The 22,999-nt window shown below is 40.3% G+C and overlaps 1 protein-coding gene across 2 annotated transcripts in view; it reads right to left on the bottom strand.

The window, feature by feature from the left end:
• The window catches only part of CALD1 (caldesmon 1), a 227,643-nt gene extending 211,686 nt beyond the window's left edge, over positions 1-15,957 (bottom strand). The window contains exon 1 of one of the 2 annotated variants that reach the window (XM_043872933.1): positions 15,866-15,957. The gene's annotated coding sequence lies outside the window, so the exon portion shown is untranslated. The remainder of the gene's footprint in view (positions 1-15,865) is intronic. The other variant, XM_043872935.1, reaches the window with a different exon arrangement.
• Positions 15,958-22,999: the final 7,042 nt, after the last annotated feature.

Below are 22,999 nucleotides of genomic sequence, written 5' to 3'. Positions count from 1 at the left end.
GGATATTACAATCCACAGATGAAAAAAATTTAGAGGCCAAAAACCATGAAATGATGCCCAAACTCATTAGTAACCAGAAAATGCAAGATAACGCATTAATATCAGTTCATAACCAGCAAACTGATAAAGAAAAAGACATTTGATTTTGAAAAACTAAATATTGCTGGCAATGTGTATATATTTTGTGTAAGAAAGTAAATTGGTACATTCACTTTGCAGTGATTTGGCAACATCCAGTGATGTTCCGTGTATGCATTTCTTATCTAGCAATTCCATTTTTAGGTATATCTTCTTGGGAAACTCCCACATTCTTTAGCAAGCATGTAAAAGGCAGCTGTTTGGAATATCATCTGTAATTGCAATATCTTTGCAAAATTTCCAACAGCCATCAGTGAGGGAAAGGCTATATAAACTAAAGTATAGGGTGGAATACTATATAGCAGCTAAAAGGGATGGATGATTGATTCTATTCCTATGAATTATATAAATACCTGTGATGGTAGAACCATACCAAATTCAACATGCTATTGCTAAGTCACTTCAGTTGTGATCGACCCTGTGTGACCCCCATGGACTGTAGCCTGCCAGGCTCCTCTGTCTATGGGATTCTCCAGGCAAGAATACCAAAGTGATCTCCATGGGATTTTTCCAAGCAAGGGATTTGAACCTAGATCTCTTACATCTCCTGCATTGGTAGGCAGACTCTTTACCACTAGACCACCTGGGAAGCCCCAAAGTTCAACACAGTGGTTTCCCATGAGAGGGAGAGAGAATGGTACTGGCCACAAAATCAAGGAACTTGAAAATTTTCTGCAAGATATAAAAGAAGATCTCACGCAATGATGACAAAATTATTATATTTGTTAATTCTGCAGAGCATGTACACAGGTTTTATTCTATCCTTAAACTTTTTTTTTTTTTTTAAAGAAACTGCTATACAGATGAGAACTCTCTCTCCAGGTCATGAGTATGTGGTCACCTATAGGACACTGGGAAAAGCCATTGCCCTCCTTTGTCCTCAGACCAGTGGTGTTCTTCACAGGGCCAGCCTGACTAGCAGGAGAGGGGATCTGCCCTGAATGGGAAGTCCTCAATTTAGTCACACACTTGTAGTACAGCTTTGACACCATGGAAACAGTAGTTACCCTTAAGGGCTAACACCTTAAGCCATAGCCTATGTTTTATCAATAGGGTATGGTTGAAGGGAGAGCCTGCACTTACAGGGCAAAGAAGAAAGAAGGAGGGGCTGGTCTCCCGAGGCATGAGGTAGAAGAAGAAGGACATGGTCGCATGGGATAAGGGTGAGGACTTGACAAGATGGAAAGGGAGTGAGGTCGGAGAAGATCCAGTGTGGCAGGAAGAAGGGCCATCTGAGACAAGTTATTGTTCTCCACTTCTACCCAACAGGATTAAACAATTCCCTCAGTCTCCAACAAGAAATCTGTCTCCCTATTTCTGATGGCTCTATGGTTTCCACTCTTCCTTCACTCTTTCTGTTGGATTTGCTTTCCCCTCAGAGAAAGCAAAGAGGTTTCATTCACAAGAAATTCCTCTTGTCACTCAGAGCTGTAAATTGGATTCTTCTCAGATAGTTTTGTTCATTCATTCAACCAACCTCTGAACACCTATTACCTGAAAGGCTTAGTGTTAGGCTATGTGCCTTTTGTAATCTTGTAAAAACACTGCACCTGCCTTCACAGAATCACTGTTCTAATGGGGAAGCTCAGACAAGTGCACGAGCTAGACTCCCAGATGGTAAATGCTAACAGAGACCTCCTTACTCTACACGTGTTAACTCAGCTGTAGGTGTTCCCTCTCCCTGCCCTAGGCTTAGGGAAGGCTGGCTGAAATCCAACCAACACCATGTGGTGAGACCTAGTGTCCACTTTTTTACCAGAAAATATGTCTTCTCTCATTTCAGGAAAAAAAAAAGTCAGTCTCATAATTGGCTTTGCATTGCAGGCATACTTGTGAGGGGTGCAAATAAGAAAATATTTAAAATATTCGATCTATTTTGGGTGAGGTTTTGTAGCTTTGGCCTGGCAGAATGTCATCTAAGAGGCAGTGATTTCTCTTGGGGGGCAGACTATTTTTAAGATCCAAAGAAAGAGAAAACATATTTTCAAAGATAGTGGAGTCTGGTAATACATGGGGAAGGATGGCTGTCTGGAACAAGCAAACTAGCTATGTACTTAGATACATCTAACCACTGATCAAGCTATGCTGGGGTTGATCACATGATATCCGCGAGAGAGCACGTGTGAGACCTGAGCTGTCTGCTGTCCAGCAGCACCTCACCTCACGCGCCCGCCTGCATGCCTCTTTCTGCACTGGTCAGTGTACTCTGTCCAAAACATGTCCGAGGCTTGGGGGAAGATCACCTTGCATCTTGTTTCTTTGAGTTTCACTCTTCTCTTTCAATGTCAAATTTCTCCAAACGATGCATTTATGATGCAGTCTCCCCCCACCCCACTTCTTCTTCCATGACCTCCCTTCTTCTTGGCCCTGGACATTTTACCTTCTGTCCCCTCCTCCCCCGCTTCTGAGCAGTCCTGTCTGTGACCCCTGAAGAGCTGACCCCTGTGCAGTCCCCCAGCTCTCTTGGCTCTGTCTTTGGTGGCTCCTGCCACTGGTGTCCTGACTGTTGTCTTACCTCTCTGGCCTCTCTGATTTTCCCATTTGTTCTTTCTTTTCCCACAGTTTTGACATCCCCCTACGCTCAGGCCTGATCTCCCTCAGAGAATAATAATATCTGTTTCAAGACCACCAGCCCAGGTTGGATGCATGAGACAAGTGCTCAGGGCTGGTGCACTGGGAAGACCCAGAGGGATGGGATGGAGAGGGAGGCGGGAGGGGGGATCGGGATGGGGAACACATGTAAATCCATGGCTGATTCATGTCAATGTACGGCAAAACCCACTACAATATTGTAAAGTAATTAGCCTCCAACTAATAAAAATAAATGAAAAAAAAAATAATATCTGTTTCACAGGGCAGATGTAAGAATTAAATGAGATAAAATGGTTATGAAGTTGCTTTGTGAACTAAATGCTCATTTATTTATGCATAGGACAAACATTTATGAAGTACTTTCCCCATTCTGAAACTTTTCTTGGTCGTATATAAGGCCCTGTATGGCCCCTTCCCAAAAAGGGGCTTACCTTTTGCTAGCACACACAGGTACTCACAGAAACACAGTAAAGTAGGCAGGTATTATCAAAAAAATTCTGTACAGTGAGGGTCATATTGAGGAACCAGGGAGGGAGAGGTAATTTTTATGTTAGTGGATTTAAAAAATCTTTTTCACTTGTTCTCACGTTTTCAACAATTACCTCTTCTGATATGAAAAATAAAAATACATATTTAGTGTTGAACTTTAGGTTTTATCATGAATTTCCTTGCTCAGAAATCTTCAATATCATCTTACCACCAAAATGATAAAGTCAAAACTTGACTTGGCATGTTACAGTGATTTTCGTAATCACCCTCTTTCTTGCTTCTCTGATTGTTCTGACACAAACCACTCGCCTTCCCATTCTGATCCTGCACCTTCTGCCTCAGGGACTCCAGTCACCTGGCTCCTCCTCCTTCATGCTTCCGGAGCCCCAGATCCACCTAAAAACCATCACTAAAATCTCAGCCCTCAGTTAACAGTCCTCTTTAAATGAATTACAAACTTGATGTCAAACCGACTCATTTTCTATTTATCCATTACTGACTTGATTATTTCATTTGGATTTTTACATCCTAGATTAATTAATTAATGATGGCTTAACCAGTTATTTCACTAATGGTTAATTAATTGATAATGAAATCCATAAAGAAAGCTGAGGGCCAAAGAATTAATGTTTTTGAATTGTGATGTTGGAGAAGACTTTTGGATCTCCTCGGACTGCAAGGAGATCCAACCAGTCCATTCTAAAGGAAGTCAGTCCTGAACATTCATTGGAAGGACTGATGCTGAAGCTGAAACTCCGATACTTTGGCCACCTGATGTGAAGAACTGACTCATTGGAAAAGCCCCTGATGCTGGGAAAGATTGAAGGCAGGAGGAGAAGGGGATGAGAGAGTATGAGATGGTTGGATGGCATTACCGACTCGATGGACATGGGTTTGTGTAAACTTCGGGAGTTGGTGATGGACAGGGAAGCCTGGAGTGCTGCAGTCCATGGGGTCACAGAGTCAGACATGACTGAGCGACTGAACTGAACTGAATTGATAATCAAAAAATATTTCTTGATTGTCTGCTATGCATTGTTAACACTATCAGGTCCTAGTGATGCTGTGGTAAACAAGGCACACAACTTGTAAAAACAGGGGCCAGGGACCTCCCTGGTGAACCAGTTAGTGCAAGGGACACAGCTTCAGTCCCCGGTTTGGGAAGATCCCACACGCCTCATGACAATGTAGCCGTGCACACAGCTACTGAAACCTGCCTGCCTTAGAGCCCGTGCTCTACAACAAGAGAGGTCCCCGCAAAGAGAAGCCCTCATACCACAGCTAGAGAGTAGCCCCTCTCCCAGCAACAAACACACGGGGCAGTCAAAAATAAATAAATAAAATAAGTTAAAAAAATTTTTAATAGAAAAAAAAAATAGAAACAGGATCATACTTAAAATTTTGGGCCATCTATTATGCTTACTTATGTCCCTCCAACACTGCTTTGGGGGACCAGAATTGGGAAATACAAGCAAATAAAATAGTAAAGTCTTGACAAAAACTATTTATTTCAACTGTATGTAAACCTAGGACCAAAACTGAGAGTTCAAGTCAGTGCTTGGGGACTGGTGAGTGTGACTGGGTCTAGGCCAGGAACCCTGGAGTCTTGCTGTTGCAATCCTAATTAAGAGGAGCAGGTGGCTGGGGGAGGCGAACGCCCTCATGCACATGGATACCAGACATACCTCAAACAGAACTATCCATGTATGGGCTTTTGGGGATATTGGGTTCTCATGGCTCTTCTGGAAGGCAGGGAAGTAAGAGCCATGATAAAAATAACAGACAAGTGGGTATGACTAGTGTTGCCTTAGAAACTAGAGTGCTGACTTCTTATCTAAAGGCTAAAATATATCCCGAGTCAGAAAATTTAGGTGGCCATTTCAATCAAGTCTTCTTTCCAACAGGCAGCTTAGGATGCCGAGGGAGGTATTAGGGAAAGTTCTGACCCAAAGCCCAAGAGGCTGGCCAGTTTGGAGGGATGATTTCACTTCTTCAGTGGTGACTGACTAAAATGCCAGTCTTTAAGGAACATTTCTGTCAGAAGAATAGGACTCCATTGCTGAGAGAACTTCTCCTAAAATAGTACTGGGGGAATACTGGCATTTTCTTCTGTCCAAAGCTCTAAAACACCAGACTTCTCTTTGCCTATCCTACCATCTACATTGAATTCTTTCAACTTACATATCTCAAATTTATATATTATTTGTAACTGACTATCTCCACATAATCTATAGGAATCTATATTACAAGAAATTATCTCCAGAGAAGGACTACCTCTATATCTGTTCTCTGTTGAGTGGACAATTTCTGGGAAGTTTTCATTTAAGTCAATTATTCATAATCTGTCCATATCTCTTTCTCTATATGCACACACAGTCACAAGCAAATATTCATCTCTGTATCCCAATACATAGTATAATACCTAACACAAAATGTTATGGAATGAATGAATGAATTTTAGAGAAGCTGGGCTGGATGAATCACAAGCTAGAATCAAGATTGCTGGGAGAAACATCAATAACCTCAGATATGCAGATGACACCACCTTTATGGCAGAAAGTGAAGAACTAAAGAGTCTCTTGATGAAGGTGAAAGAGGAGAGTGAAAAATTTGGTTTAAAGCTCAACATTCAGAAAACTAAGATCATGGCATCCAGTCCCATCACTTCATGGCAAATAGATGGGGAAACAGTGGAAACAGTGGCAGACTTCATTTTGGGGGGCTCCTAAATCACTGCAGATGGTGATTGCAGCCATGAAATTAAAAGATGCTTGCTCCTTGGAAGGAAAGCTATGACCAACCTAGACAGCATATTAAAAGGCAGAGACATTACTTTGCCAACAAAGGTCCATCTAGTCAAAGCTATGGTTTTTCCAGTAGTCATGTATGGATGTAAGAGTTGGACTATAAAGAAAGCTGAGCGCCAAAGAATTGATGTTTTTGAACTGTGGTGTTGGAGAAGACTCTTGAGAGTCCTTGGACTGCAAGGAGATCAAACCAATCAATCCTAAAGGAAATCAACCCTGAATATTCATTGGAAGGACTGATGCTGAAGCTGAAGTTCCAATACTTTGACCACCTGATGCGAAGAACTGACTCATTGGAAAAGGCCCTGAGGCTGAGAAAGATTGAAGGCAGGAGGAGAAGGGGATGACAGAGGATGAAATGGTTGGATGGCATCACTGATTTGATGGACATGAGTTTGGGAAAGCTCCAGGAGTTGGTGATGGACAGGGAAGCCTGGTGTGCTGCGGTAAATGGGGTTGTGAAGTACCGGACATGACTGAGCGACGGGACTGAACTGAATATCATTCCCAAGTTTGGGGATTCTTCTTACTTTGGAAGCAGTTAGCTAGGAGAACTTTCAGCAACACTTTCAAGCCAGCACTCTTAACACTCTTGCCTTCCATAGAAGAAAACCGTTGCTAGGGATTGGTCAAGTTCAAGGACTCCAATTGGGCTAGTTTTCTAGGCGTTAAGAGCTAAAGCCTCAGCGTAGAGCTCCTTAGGGTCAGATGCCGTAGCTTTTCCAGATTAGAGTATTAAGGAGAGCTGGGCCTGTCCTCAGGAGAGCAGTGGGCCATTCATCTTCTCCACGCCCTCCTCACATACTTCCTCTTCAGTTTTCTGGCTAATGGGCTTCTTCCTCAATGGAGGGATAAAATCCAAGATTTAACTGTAGATTCAATTTAATCCAACCAATCTCCCTTGGCAGTTATCCTGGATTTGGGGCCAGATCTCCAGCTAATAGATGAAAAGATACTTCACCCAACACTGGATTCTGTACATTATTTCTCTTGAGAAACTCAGAGAGAAGGCTGCTTGATTGTGTGGATCTAATTTGAGTGTTCCTAGGTCCCTGCTAAATACCATCCCTTTAAGATAGTTTATAAACTGCAAAGACTTGGTTGCAAATATTTCAAAAGTAATAATAAGCCATATAATAATAATAACATACAAATAATGGTAACTATCTATATCTACCTATATATACATATATATTGTGTAAACTTATTTGCACATAATCTATTTATTTATACATAATGTATCAATGTTATAGTACTCAATTTATTTAATACATTATTTAATTTAAATAACACTCAATTTATTATTTATTATTATATATTAATTAACCTATTTAGCACTTTTATCCCAAGTAACCATTTCATTCATAGTATCATCACTTTTCTCTTATACATTTCTATAAAGTCAGTTGGCAAATGTTATATTTACTAATGTGAAGCAAAGAAAGGTTAGGAACCTGCCCTCAGAACACAGAAAAAGTATAGATCACAAATTAAGCAATCTTAATGTCATGTAAGGGGTTTCCTTGGTGTCCAGTAGCTAAGACTCTGCACTCCCTTTCCAGGGGTCCTGGGTTCAATCACTGGTCAGGGAATTAGATCCCACATGCTGCAAGTACAGTTCCCGCCTGCCACAACACAGACCAAAGATTCTGTATGCCTTAACTCAACTAAGACCTGGTGCAGCCAAATAAATAAGTAAAAATAAATATTCTAAAATGATTTTTAAAAAGTCATTTAAGCAGTCTGAGCTTTAGTTCTTTCATTTACATAACAACTCCCCTGAAGAGTTGCTATGAAGATCAAATAGATTAATAAATGTGAACATGTTTTATAAACGGTTAAAAAAGTACTTAGCTATGAGTGGTTACCATCATCAGCACAGAACTGAGATTAAAATCCAAGTGGTCTCCTGACTGTCAGTTGTTTTTCTTTTTTTTTAACTTTAAGTTAATCTACTGTAAATTTTCTTCCTGTGAGATCTTGACTCTTGATAGATTATGGAACAGTGATCTTAGCAGCCGCAGAACTTTTTCTGATACTTGTCATTCCGAAGAAATTGGTGAAATTCCACCGTGTGCACATAAAAACACTAAAGTTTTTCTTAAATATTGGAATAAGATACTTTTGGAAAATTGGGTTGGGATGAGGAATACGGGTGGGGAGAAGCAAAAATAAAACTTAATGTTGTTTTCACAACATCCTCTTATTTCACCTCTCTGCACTGAAGACAACCATTCTCTTCTATTAATTGTGCATTTTTGATATTACATGTCTTCTTCCCAAGTTTATTGGTATCATTTTGTGTGCATGTATCTTCAGCCACATGGGGATATGCCTAGTCCATTGTCTCTTGGGGATTTTTAAACAAGCCTTGATTTGGGGAATTTCCATGTAATATCAGCTTCATCTGTGTGAAAGCCCTCAGGCTGGAAGAGAAAGGACTAGAAAAGGGTGCTGAGCTGAGTGACAGATAGCTGAGTGTTTTGTGGGTTATTTTAAGTACATATTTCCAGGAAGAGAATGCTAAGCTCTGTGTGAACTTGATTTTCTCACGTGTGAACATGAGAATAGCAATAAAGGCAGAATATTTCCCAGCACCCCTTTGAGAAATAATAAATAAATGTGATAAGAAACTGTTTCAGAAAATAAAACAGGCTTTGAAATAAAAAAGCAGCCAGCCAGAATTCCACATGTTGCTGGAAATTGTTTCACATTTTAACCATTCCTATCAGGCTAATGGGTGATAATCAGTAACTTCATCCTCACATTCTTATAATTGCACATTCATGTACATTCAGTAGGTGCTATGGATATTTTAAAGAAAGAAGAGCTAACTTCATGTGTTTGTAAATATATTTAGACTCTTATCCCAAATGATTAGTTCATATAAATTTTAAATATCTATAACTAAACTTATTATATATATATATATATATATATATATATATATATATATATATAAAATCAAGTGTGTCAACAGGGCAATCATCCCAGTTCTAAAATGAGATGGTTAGACTAGAATATCTCAAGGCATTTCCAGTTCTAAGAATCTGTAAATCCAGGATTTGACTTTGACTTTGCATTATCTCACACTTGCTTTAAGAAAGAAGAACAGAGTTGCAAATAACAGTCAGAATAAGCTAGCACCACTCAAAAATACCAGCATATCTGGGGAGAAGGGAGAGGAAAGTTAGTTTTCATTCAATTGGTCTACATGGAAAGCAAATATGGACAACGAGATTTATACTTCAGGTTGCTTTTTCTTTTAACCAATAACCAAATAACTAAGTCTTGGATTTAAACAGCTCTCAAAGAAAAGGATAAGTTGATTTGAAGTTTTCTGGCTAAGAAAGACAGATTAATGCCAAGTCCAACACTTTGGCCTCTGATGCAAAGAGCTGACTCATTAGAAAAGACCCTGATGCTGGGAAAGATTGAAGGCAGGAGAAGAGGATGACAGAGGACAAGATGATTGGCTGGCATCACTGACTTGATGGACGTCAGTTTGAGCAAGCTCCAGGAGATGCTGAAGTACAGGGAAGCCTGGTGTGCTGCGATCCATGGGGTTGCAGAGTTGGACACAACTGAGCTACTGAACTTTTCTAATATCATACATTGTAAAGCAATAAGAGCAAAACAGCAACTCTGAATGAAGCAAATCAGTAAAGTGTCTAGAAAAAAGAAATAATAATAATAATGCTTTTTTTAAAGTTAAGCTTCTACAACATTGTAAAGCAACTATACTCCCATTAAAAAACAAAAAAAGTTTTTCGTTAAAGTTAAGCCTGCTATTGGCTTCTTTCACCCTGCAAATGTGTATTTAGTGCTGACTATTTGTCAAACTGGGTTACCAGATGTATCTTACACTTAAGGTCCTCATGGCCCTATGGAAAAGCTCAAATGCTTTACACTTTTGTTGCAAGTGATCTATACATTTAAAGCTAAAAGATATAGTTATTAATTTTTATTAATTTACTATGTACATGGTTAAATCAAGTTAAGCATTTTCAAGTCAAGCATAGTATTCAGGAAAAAAAAGTTTGGCTGCTTAACTGGGCACCAGAATCTTGTATAGAAGCATTATGTAAGATCCACCAGTTCTAACTATATGTTTATAAGAGCAACTAGACAGGGTTTTCAATGTAGGGACTCTATAAATATGACAGACAAATTAATAAGATAGACTGAGCCTCCTCTCAGAAGTGAGAATTTCACATAATTTGCAACACAAAGTTTAACATCAAGTTGTATACTATGTATTAAAGCCAATATTAAATGGATTCTTATTTTAATCTCAACCTCTCAGTTATTAGTAGATAGTTATAACCCTAATGTAGCTAAATGAGTACTTTCTCCAAATATTATTTTACTCATAAGACCGTAGTGTAGAACCCCCAAATGCACTCAGGAGTATAGGAAAAAAGAGTATATAATAAAGGTAGTATTTTAGATAAGGGGATAGGATAACTATCCAATAATTTGTTGGGACTATTGGTTATGATTAATAGGAAAAATAATGTTTAGATTCCTATTTCACATCATTTATAAAATTTAATAATTTTCAGAAACATTAAAGATACAAGCATTAAAAAAAAAACTATGAAAACAATCAGGAAATACAGGAAAATGTCTCATTACCTTTGGTAGGAAAGACCATTTTAAACAAGACAGAGAAGGCAAACAACACGAAGGAAAAGACTGATTAGGTATGACTATTCTACTGTGAAAAAAATAACACAAGCAATGTTAAAAGACAGGAGACAGATTAAGGATAAAATGCTTCCATAATTTATTACAAACAAAAGGTGAAGAACGGCTGTATGACTGTGTAAATTGTACACTGTACACCACCAGGGGGAGACTTTCCTGTGGACCACAATGTGAATGGTGTCCCTAAAGTTGCCTTGATCAAAATCCAAGATACTCAAAGCACTCCTATGTCAATAAGAAGAAAAGATCAATAAACCATCCAAGAATACTGTGCAAAGGATATGAAAAGTGAATTCAAAGAGGAGGAAATACAAGTAACAATAAACATATACAAATATGTCAAATCTCACTCACAGTCAAAGAAGTGCAAATTGGAACAACAATGAAGCATATTTTCACAACATCAATAACGAGAAAACATTTCACATCAATTAAGAAATACCATTTCAGATCGACAAGATGTAAAATATCATTGTTGGCTAGGGTATAGTGAAATGGTATCCTCTTGCATTCCTGGTATGAATGTGATGATACACATTTAAATTAAAAATGCATATGCCTAGGATCTAACAATTTTATTTCTCCATTCAAAGAAAGCTCTACTCTCACATATATAAGCTATTTATGGCAGAATTGTTTGTAATCACATAAACTAGAAACATCTTATTTGTATGCAGATAGAGTTTAGCAGTTAAGTAGAATGAGATAGATCTGTATGTAGTGAAATCAAAGATCTTCATTATATACTGTTATGTGAAAGAAGTAAGTTTCATAATGACACGTATGGTATGATACCAGATATATAAAACATACTCTCACACACACATTAATCGATTTTATAATATAATATCTATATTACATAATTATATGTATGTCTTTGTATGTGAATGCACTGGAAGGATTATACCTCAGTTTATGGGGGATACCTCTGGGAGCCAACTGGGATTAGGCATGGAAGTCAGTTTTAGTTACTTTTAATGTTTGCATTGTTGAACAGGAGAATATATGTGTTTTCTATTGACATTTTAAAACATTTACACTCCCATTCTGTGCTTGTACCCTTGAGACAACTGTGCTATTAAAAAGTCACAAAGAAGACATGTTGCAGGAATTAAAAAATGATAGTGGCATCTGTACAAGCTAAAGCAACCAGCACTAACATTTATTGTGCACTTCCAGATTCACCTGAAGACTATTACTTGTCATTCATTTTTCTTCCCCTCTACCCTTTATAATGTTCCACATCTCAGTGATAACTGGTGCAAAGGTTGGATTTATAATTCAGTCTTACATAACTCAGGCTCAAATTTTATTGGCAGAAATGTAAGTTGCATAATTACTCGGCAGCAGTTACACATTCTTGACACATTTATTCCTAGAGCTTGAACTCTGTACATGCATGGACACATAAGAAATTCCCCACTCCTGATGCCTCTTCTCTGGCTCATGGAAGTACATTTATGAAGCACGATAGGTAGTTTAACTTTTATAATGTGGATGGTTTGGAGTAGCCAGGAAGAGAAACTAAACCTTCACATACTGAAATAATAATTTATTCCTTGGAGAGTTTTGGGCTGGATGTACAAATGCAAGCATAAAATGAAAAATTAATGTGGAAATTATTTGACTAGTTGTTTTGACTAGATAACAGATTTCTTTGGCATAACAAAGACAGATTCATTTTTCTGACAGTCTTGAGATGCCCTGCTTAACCTATATGAAATAAGCATTCTGTCCAAGTCAAATACCCAAGACAGATCACCAAGCTCTTGAAAGTTATTACCTTAAGCTTTCATGTCTGCTCTCATGATTCCTCTGCCACTTGAAGATTCCTGTTAACTTGCTCCTGGAAATCTCCTCCCAGCACATCTCAAGTTTAAAATGCTGCAAGGACGACATTAACTGAAAAGAAACTAAGAGGCCTGGGCCTAGGAATCAAAAGCCAATATAGCATAGATGATAGACATAATTTCTCTATTGACAGCAAAGGCTTGGAAGAGAAAGGAAGATGTGGGAGTTGAACGTCCCAATAAAGAGATGATGAGAAATGAGATTTAAAAGACATAACTCTGGTCTTAGATACTGGGAGGAGTGATGGATGCATGGCCAGGGAAGTATGTATAACCAGAGTCTAACTGACTTGGTTGAAAAACTAAAGAAGGAGAGAGAGACAGTCACTTGATAAACCTATGAAAGTGGTACCTGTAGAGGATAAGTGTAAGATGAGAAGAAGAATAAGAGTATCGGGAGGGACTTAGTATTTTGTACCCATAAAATATTGGTGAGGAGAAGGAAATAACTGATAGACTTAATATCCTTATACTAATAATAACTGTCATTGATTATTTACTCCCTGCATATCACTTAAACTTAAGAACAATCCTTTAAAGTAGGTACCACTATTGCTTACATTTTACAGATAGAGAAATGAAGCTTATAGAAACTAAGCTTATAGACATTTAAGAAGCTGTGCGCACAAGGACATGCACAGCAGGTAAAAGGGAAGGCAAGGATTTAGATATGGGCAGTCTGGTCCAGGGGGCTTCTCAGGGGTCTTCCCAGGTGGCATAGTGATAAAGAATCTGCCTCCCAGTGCAGGAGCCACAGGAGACACAGGTTCAATCCCTGGGTCAGGAAGATCCCCTGGAGAAGGAAGTGGCAATCTGCTCCAGTATTCTTGCCTGGAAAATTCCCTGGACCCAAAGGAGCCTGGCAGGCTACAGTCCATGGGGTCACAAAGGGTCAGACATGACTGAGCAACTGAGTGCACACACACACAATGTGGCCCAGGATTCACACTACATCATATGGTCTCTCTAACCTACTGAGTGTGTAGTGTAAGCAAAGTGAGCTTGAAATTATACCACAATGTGATTTTTGAGACATGGTAGGAAGAGATTCCATACTGAAATACGGTGAGGGGAGAGCAAGTCCTAGTCCTAAATGATGGGCCTCTAATAAGAAGCCTGGGTGGTATTATATGTCAAGGAGCAATTCACATGAATAACCTATGGAAATGGGTTACATTTAATGGAAACACCGTATAGTGAGGATGAGTTAGAGAAGAAACAGCTTGCTTTGGGATTGTTAGGGGCCGTCTGCTCAGAAGGAGAACATTAATTACACATTTCTGACAGATAAAACTAGTACAGGAGTAAGAGCTGGAATTAATCATTGAATATAAATTATGTATATATAGCAGTACTGGGCTTCCCAGGTGGCACAGTGGGGAAGAATCCATCTGCCAATGCAGGAGACTCAACAGACTTGGGTTCGATCTCTGGGTTGGGAAGACCCATTGGAGTAGGAAATGGCAACCCACTCCAGTATTCTTGCCTGGAGAATTACATGGACAGAGGAACCTGGTGGGCTACGGTATACAGGTTTGCAAAGAGTCAGACATGACTGAAGTGACTTAGCATGCACACATTTATCCTTTTATTTACTTTGCTAACAGCTCTATATCTCATTAGCAGGCTTTAAAAACATGTTAAATTCTCTCTGTTCAAATAACTAGTAGCAGTTTAACTTCTGAATGGACCCAAACTAATAGAGAAAGCATTGGGAATGCTAAAGCCTTGAGTGAGCAGAAAATAGCAAAACATAAACAATTTTTAAAAATCCGTGGCAACCAATGGAGTTTTTAAAGGGAATTTCATGATCAAGAGGAAGAGCAAAGGAAGGCCAGATGTTTGGAGAGGATGGTAAAATGGCTGGTGTCATTTTATTGGAGGATTTAGAATTTAGGCTGGGGCATCAATGGGCAGAAATGTGCCAGAGGAAGTCATCCACTGGAAAGGTGTTACTCAGAGGACAGGTAGGTCTCAGGATCCTGAGGGGCAGTACCCATCCCGACTCAGAGTTCCCCAGTGCTCTCACCTTATCAGAACAGTTGTTTTGGGGTTTCTGAAGGGATCATTCTTCTTTCTTCCTCTTACTTCTCTAGTTCTGAGAGACCTGCTTTTCCTAGAAGGCTTTTCTTTACTGTGAATTGCATTCCCTAAAGGGGTCTCAGAATTTGCTCTTTCTGTGAGATCAAGAACATCTTTGCTCCAACCCTGAGCTCTAGAAATCTATGTGTCCTCTAAACAAAACTCCAGAAATGTCACCCACTCTTGTACCTCTGGCATCTCAGACATCTGTGTATTTCCTAGGCACTATTAATACTCCCTGCTGTTTTCTGGAACTTTGAAAAGCCCCCGTCTAGGGTTGGCTAAACAGAATCCCTTCATAAAGTTAGAGTGTCCACCTCGGTCCCTGACTGGGGGTCCATCTTGCCCTTCTGTGCCAGAAGCCCTTTGAGGCTAGACCCACGGCACATCTGCCCTTGAGCTCACTCTTTTGGCTTTGGCCTTGAGAGTCCTGTTCCTTGCTCTGCACTCTTGGGTCACTTCCATTGTTGGGGCCAGGGCTGAGGGGCATTTCTCTGTATTTGTGAAGAAGTATAAACAAGCCTCTGTTTTCGTTTCTCTAGCCTCTTTAGGCTAACCTCTAATTATTATTTCTCATCAATTTCTTCCTTCCCCAAAGTCCAAGTATCCAAATGACAGGACTTAAGTTCTGTGACCCAAAGTTATCACTGCTGGAGATTTCAGCCCAGTTAGGCTCTTTGCACGGATTGCCCACAGATCCTCCCCAATCATCCCAAACTAATAGCAGCTGTTTCATCAAATCGACACAACCATGAGAGATAACACCATGCATTACAAACTGAAAAATAAATCCCACCATTGCCACAATCAAAAAGGCTTCCCAAGTCTCCCAGAACTCTTAGACACTGAGTAATCAGGACAGGAACTATCTTTCCTACCTTTTCTTCCTCCTTTTAATTCTTCTACCACTTGTTCCTCATCTTCTCATTACTTACATATTAAGACCACATCGTACCAGGTATTATATATAAGGCAATCAGGAGATGAGAGGCACTAGTGTATTAAAAGGAGACGGTTTGTTTAAAAGCACTATGTTAAAGAATGGCAAAGCAAACCCCACCCCACCTCTTTTTTATGTAACCAGGGAAAATTTATCAGAGAAGATAGGTCTGAGAAGTGAAAGCTGAGTGGCAATTGCCCCTTGGAATTTAGCTTAAGTTCACCCTTCCTGCATATGTTTTGATTTAAAATAATTACCTTTTGTTCAGCATTACTCTCAGCTCCCAATTCCTTCTGCTTTCAGTTCTTCAAGGAAGGCACCCCTGAGTACGGTGTGAGGGAGTCAGTTAAATTCAGACTTCTTGAAAACAGCTTGGTATTTTCAACTAAATCTAGTAGTGGAATGTGGGCTTAACTGGCCCCACCCAATTTCTCCCACCCAGATATTTTTCCTTTTTGTCTAGTAAAGTGTCATCTGTTCCCAAGGAAGAAAAAAAGAAAGAGAAAGAAAAATGTTAAAAAAAAAAGAAAAATGTTTACTTGGGTTTACTTTAGGTTACACTCTAAACCACTCAGTTGATTCTGACCAAATTTAATATGCTCAGTACTGAGTTTTGATAGAGAAAATAAGGGAAGTATTTATTTGAAACTTAGAAAGTGGAGCTTTGACTTTCTCTATCCTTATTTGTAAGAACATTTTGGTCTCAGGCTACTGCTGTGCAGTAGATCTGGCCTTGGATGTATTTATTTCATTGCTAAACAAATACTACTGTGCCTTTTAAGTACGAGGTACGATGCTAAATAGTGTGAAGATACAAATTATGATCCACATAGCCATAGGCTGTGTGGATCACAAAAAACTGTGGAAAATTCTTTAAAGAGATGGGAATACAAGACCACCTTACTTGTCTCCTGAGAAACCTGCATATAGGTCAAGAAGCAACAGTTAGAACCAGACATGGAGCAACTGACTGGTTCCAAATTGGGAAAGGAGTATGTCAAGTCCATATATTGTTACTCTGCTTTTTTAACTTATATGCAGAGTACATCATATGAAATGCCGGGTTGGATGAATCACAAGCTGCAATCAAGACATTTCCAGGAGAAATACCAACAATCTCAGATATGTAGATGATACCACTCTAATGGCAGAAAGTGAAGAGGAACTAAAGAGCCTCTTGATGAGGGTGAAAGAGGAGAGAGAAAAAGCTGGCTTAAAACTCAACATTCAAAAAACTGAGATCATGGCATCTGGTCCCATCACTTCATGGCAAATAGAAGGGGGAAAAGTGGAAGTAGTGACAGATTTTGTGTTCTTGGGCTCCAAAATCACTGTGGGTGACTACAGCCATGAAATTAAAAGACACTTGGTCTTTGAAAGGGAAGCTATGACAAACCTAGACAGCATAATAAAAACTAGAGACATCAGTTTGCCAACTAAAGTTCATCTAATCAAAGCTATGGTTTTTCCAATAGTCATGTATGGATGTGAGAGTTGGACCATAAAGAAGGCTGAGAGCCAAAGAATTGATGCTTTTGAATTGTGGTTCTGCAGAAGACTCTTGAGAGTCCCTTGGACAGCAGGGAGATCAAATCAGTCAATCCTAAAGGAAATCAACCCTGAATTATTCATTAGAAGGACTGATGCTGAAGCTGAAGCTCTAATACTTTGGCCACCTGATGTGAAGAGCCGACTCATTAGAAAAGACCCTGGTACTGGGAACAACTGAAGCCAAAAGGAGAAGGGGGCAGCGGAGGATGAGATGGTTAGACAGCATCACCCCTCAATGGACATGAATTTGACCAAACTCTGGGAGATGGTGGAGAACAGAGGAGCCCAGTGTGCTACACTCCATGAAGTAGCAAAGACTCAGACATGGCTTAACAACTGCACAGTGACACAGAGTACGATGCAGATCTTCCTCGACTTACAGTGGGGTTACATTCAGATATTGTAAGTTGAAAATATAGTTAATACACCTAACCTACCAAACACCATATGTTAAATGCACTTAGAACACTTACACTAGCCTGCAGTTGGGCAAAATTGTTTAATATAAGGCCTCTTTTATAATAAGGTGTTGAATAGCTCATGTAACTTATTGAACTCTGTACTGAAAGTGAAAAATAGAATCGTTGTGTGGGTACAGAATGGTTGAGAGTGTATCCATTGTTTACCCTCACAATGGCATGACTGACTGGGAGAGGTGGTTACGGCCACTGGCCAGCATCAGGAGAGTACTGGACTGCACATCACTAGTCTGGGGAAAGCTCAAAATTCAAAATTTGATGTGCAGTTTCTACTGAATACATATTGCTTTCATACCCTTGTAAAGTCAAGAAATCATAAGTTGAATCTGAAGTTAGGGACTATCAATATATCACAGATATTGCCTTCCAGGAGCTTAAAAGTCAGATGAGGTAAGTACAAGAGATAAGATGTGAACATACACTGCTACAATGCATCACAATGAAATAACTGCCATGAAGTGGTGCAAGTAAAGTTCTGCAAGAGTCCAGAGAAAGGCGAGTCGCTCCTTTTCTCCAAGAAAGCCTCCCTGGAGGAAGAGGAGTTTCAACTACTCTTTCAAGAGAAAAGAGAGACAGGCCTTCCAAGGCTTAGGAAGGGCAGGAACTGAGAGGCTAGTCAAGGAGGGGGAGAGGCTCCTTTGAGAAAATCAAGTGATAGTGACCAGGAAGATGTAGAGAAAATATCTTCTGAAGAATTTTGCTCTGACAAGCTTACTGGGACTGGTTTACTTTGATTAAAGGTTCAGTTCAGTTCAGTCGATCAGTTGTGTCTGACTCTTTGAGACCCCATGGACTGCAGGGAAGCACGCCAGGCTTCCCTGCCCACCACCAACTTCCGGAGCTTGCTCAAACTCACATCCATCAAGTGGGTGATGCCATTCAACCATCTCATCTTCTGTCGTCCCCTTCTCCTCCTGCCTTCAATCTGTCCCAGCATCAGGGGCTTTTCCAATGAGTCAATTCTTTGCATCAGGTGGCCAAGGTATTGGAGTTTCAGCTTCAGCATCAGTCCTTCCAAAGACTATTCAGGACTGATTTCTTTTAGGATGGACTGGTTGGATCTCCTTGCAGTCCTAGGGACTCTCAAGAGTCTTCTCCAACACCACAGTTCAAAAGCATCAAGTCTTTGGTGCTCAGCTTTCTTTATAGTCCAACTCTCACATCCATACATGACTACTGGAAAAACCATAGCTTTGACTAGATGGACCTTCGTTGGCAAAGAAAGGTCTGCGTTTTAATATGCTGTCTAGGTTGGTCATAGCTTTTCTTCCAAGGAGCAAACATCTTTTAATTTCATGACTGCAGTCACCATCTGCAGTGATTTTGGAGCCCAAGAAAATAGTCTTTCACTGTTTTCATTGTTTCCCCATCTATTTATTAAAGGTCCATCTAGTCAAAGCTATGGTTTTTCCAGTAGTCATGTATGGATGTGAGAGTTGGACCATAAAGAAATCTCTGAGTGCCGAAGAACTGATCATTTTGAACTGTGGTGTTGGAGAAGACTTTTGGGTGTCCCTTGGACAGAAGGAGATCAAACAAGTCAACCCTAAAGGAAATTAACCCTGAATATTCATTGGAAGGACTGATGCTGAAGCTGAAGCTCCAATACTTTGGCCACCTGATGTGAAGAACTGACTTACTGGAAAAGACCCTGATGCTGGGAAAGATTGAAGGCAGGAGGAGAAGGGGACAACAGAGGATGAGATGGTTGGATGGCAACATCGACTCAATGGACATGAGTTTGAGCAAACTCTGGGAGATAGTGAAGGACAGGGAAGCTTGGTGTGCTGCCGTCCATGGGGTTGCAAAGTATCAGACATGACTGAGCGATCAAACAACAGCAACAATTTCAGAGTAATTCAGTCAGCGTCTGCATATATAGGTGAACCTTCTATGCTTTAAATATCTCCAAAGCTTCCTAAAAAGAAATTATGCAGTCGGTCTTGCTCTGTCCCTCTCATAACCACCCCCATCCCCAAACACAAGTATTTCCTAATAAAACAGAATAGAATAAATCCTTAAAGCTAACTCTAACGAGGCAGGACCTCTGATTTTCTGCATTAAATATCTGACCTGAACTCTAAGCTACAGACTCACTCTCATCAGCAACATCCGGAGGTGGTCCCTGGTCTCGCTTCCTGGGCATGAGGTCAAAAGATTTGGGGCCCGAGAGCAGGCTTGATACTTCTTTAGCACTTTGCTTTGCCTAGAAAGTGACAGTTCTCAGTAACACCACACATTGTCCTCTTTAACAAAAATAGTTCTTAGGACTTCCCAGGTGGCTAAGACTCCATGCTCCCAATGCAAGGGACCCAGTTTTGATCCCTGGTCAGGGAACTGGATCTCACATGCCACAACTCAAAGAATCCCGCATGCTGCAACTAAAGTTGCCATGTGCCGCAACTAAGACCCGACACAGCCAAATAATTTTAAAAAATAATTCTCATTACTATGATGTACAGTGAGCTACTACTAGAGAAAAAGTTTCCCACTGGCCAAGGGCTTTGGGGCTTTGTTCTTCCATCTTTCTGTCTTGATCTTCCCCTTGTTAAAAGATAAAGTGAGGCATATTACACTTTTAAGAGTTTATTTGAGCAAAAATCGATTTGAATTGGGTACCAGCAAACCAGAGTGCTTCACCATTTATATTATAGACGCTCGAGTAGAGACTTGATAGAGAAGAGGCAAAAACAAAGCAATTATCTGCTTGACTATAGCTTAAGCAGTTGCCTTATTTGGGAACGTCTACTTGGTTCATTCTGATGGGTTCTCCTTAGGTTTGATTTCTTTACCTTGAGGTGTCTACAGGTTTAGGTTTGGGTTTGCTTAGGTTTGGCTTAGGTTAGGCTACTAAGGCATTAAAGCCACTTTAATCTAATACCCTCCTTGTTTAATTAACTTCCTTGGGCTTCCCTGGTGGTTGAGTGGTTGAGAGTCCACCGTGCAATGCTGGGAACTCAGGTTTGATCCTGGTCTGGGAAGATCCCACATGCCCCAGAGCAGCTAAGCCCAGAACTACTAAGCCCGAGCTCTAGAGCCTGCAAACCGCAGCTACTGAAGCCCACGCACCTAGAGCCTGTGATCCGCAAGAGAAGCCACCGCAGTGAGAAGCCTGCACACCACAACAGAAGAGGAGCCCCTGCTCACCACAACTAGAGAAGACCCCATGCAGCAACAAAGACCCGTCACAGCCAAAACTAAATAAAGAAAAGAAGTAAAAAATAATTAACTCCCTTAAACATGGGGACTGCAGGAAAAGAAGGCCCATTGTTTCCTAGACCTTAAAATATCTCACTGCTTTTTTAAATGATAGCAAACAACTGATAAGATTGGTTATTTTTCATTGAATTTATTAGAGGACTATAAGCAGTTAAGGAAGGGATGCCCAGAGAAATAAAACCAGACATAGCTTTCTCAACATAAGAGAAGCCATTTTTGGCCTAAACTGTTCTGTGACTCAAGCCTAGTCATGCCCTTGACCAAGTCTCAGTAATTAATGATCTCTAGGGAACAAAAAAATGCAGAAACAAAGACTCTTATGGCACGAGAAATAACACTAGCAAAGATAATATACCACTTGTGAAGAGTCCCAGTTCTATTTCAAGGTAAAGATTAGCCTGAAACACTCAACCACACAAGATCAGCTGGAACGTAAAGGATGAGGATGTTGACCTTTACTGAACTCCTGACTTTAATTAGTTAAAGTTTGGTCTCTGCCTACTACTCAAACCCTTTCAAGAGTATGCATTTATCTTTAGCTTAAACTTCCCCAATTTTGCTGTCTGGGAAAACACTGCTTTGGGAAAGATCCCTGATTCTCCTTACTTGCTGCAAGTATAGTAAGAAAACCTTCCATCTCCCGTTCCTTGGCTTGATTGTATCTTTTGGCTCAATATCCCAGAGGTGAACCCAAGTTTTCAGGTAACAGGACTGCACTGAGGAAATTAACCAACAGCTTGAGGATCATATAAACACTCAATTTATGGATGTTCATTCTTCGTCCAAGGGAACAGTGATTTCTGCCATGCCATAGCATAAGTAAATTAGATTTCAGTCATGAAATACTACATGATTGAAGTCATGCAAATCTCAAAAGGTGAATTCAACAGAAGGTGAGCAGAAATTAAGCTGCAGCATCACTGCAGATTATATTAGGATGCAGATATTTTAGTAACCATTAGAGCTTTCTCATCAGTTCCAAGCTATTATTTTCCAGCACACGCTGCCTGTTGCTTGTTCACTGATAAAATGCTGACTTGAGTGACTGCACAAACACAGAACATGTCCCTTTGGAAAGAGATGACCAACAAAACAAAATCATTTCACCAGGCCTCAAAGAAAGGAAGCTAAGTATTTGCTGGAATCTCAGGGAGGGAAATGAACTCCAAGCCCCACTCCCCTTAGAGTTTCACAGAATTGTCAAGAGCTGAAAAACTTCAAAGTATAACAAAACTATGGCTCAATTTTAGAAATATAAAGCATTTGGAGTAACTAATTTGGCCAAATATTTATGTTTTGGTGCATAGTTGAACAACTTATCAGACCTTCAGGAATTCTTTGTTTTTCATTTTTGTGCTTTTATTTCCTCTCCTATCTCCTCCTCCCCTCACCAGAAGCAAAACACCCCTGGCAATGAAAGTTAAAGATGCTTCTCCATAGAGGCACCAAGCCAGGGCCTAGGGGGAGGGGGGGAGCTGATACCCAAAGCCACTGCCAACTTCAGTCTAAGCAGTAATTTTCCTTCCCCTTGATTCTCTTCTGGGAAGTTCTGGGAAATGTAGACGTCTCTGAGGCCTCCCAGGAGAGACACAGAAATCTTTCCCCTGATGAGCATTCCAACTCTCCTTGAATGATCTCTTATTGACAGCACTTTAAAAGGCTTCTGCAGAGAGGCTAGCCTTTGTGTCTGTACTAAAAGGGAGAAGTGGGCAGGCGAGTTCCCAGGAACTTCCAGGATTGAAGCACCAAACACTTTGCTTCTCTTTTCACTACCAACTCCTTACCCTTCACTGCCTGGGTCCACAGTTTCTCTTCAGTTCTAACCTTAAAGAAGACCGTTCCTTTAAAAGGAAGAAGGATAGGTGACACAGACTTTCTAACTCTCCGTGGTGACAGGGGTGAGGGAGACTTTTGGATAGCCTCAGCTGGAAATTGCGCTGACCTGGTGGACATTTGTAAGAAAGGATAGAGCAACCACTCTCTTCTTTGGTTTTGGTTTCTCCCTGAAACCACCTCTGCTCTCAGGGAGGCCTGCAGTGACAAGATGTGCATGCAAGTGTGCGAAGTAGCTTCCGTCGTGTCAGACTCTTTGTGACCCTGTGGACTGTAGCCCACCAGGCTCCTCTGTCCATGGGATTTCCC

This window comes from Cervus elaphus, chromosome 18, assembly GCF_910594005.1.
Source record: "Cervus elaphus chromosome 18, mCerEla1.1, whole genome shotgun sequence".
Lineage (NCBI taxonomy): Eukaryota > Metazoa > Chordata > Mammalia > Artiodactyla > Cervidae > Cervus > Cervus elaphus.
Note: the sequence above shows the minus strand (reverse complement) of the source record. Positions and strands in the feature narration are given on the sequence as shown.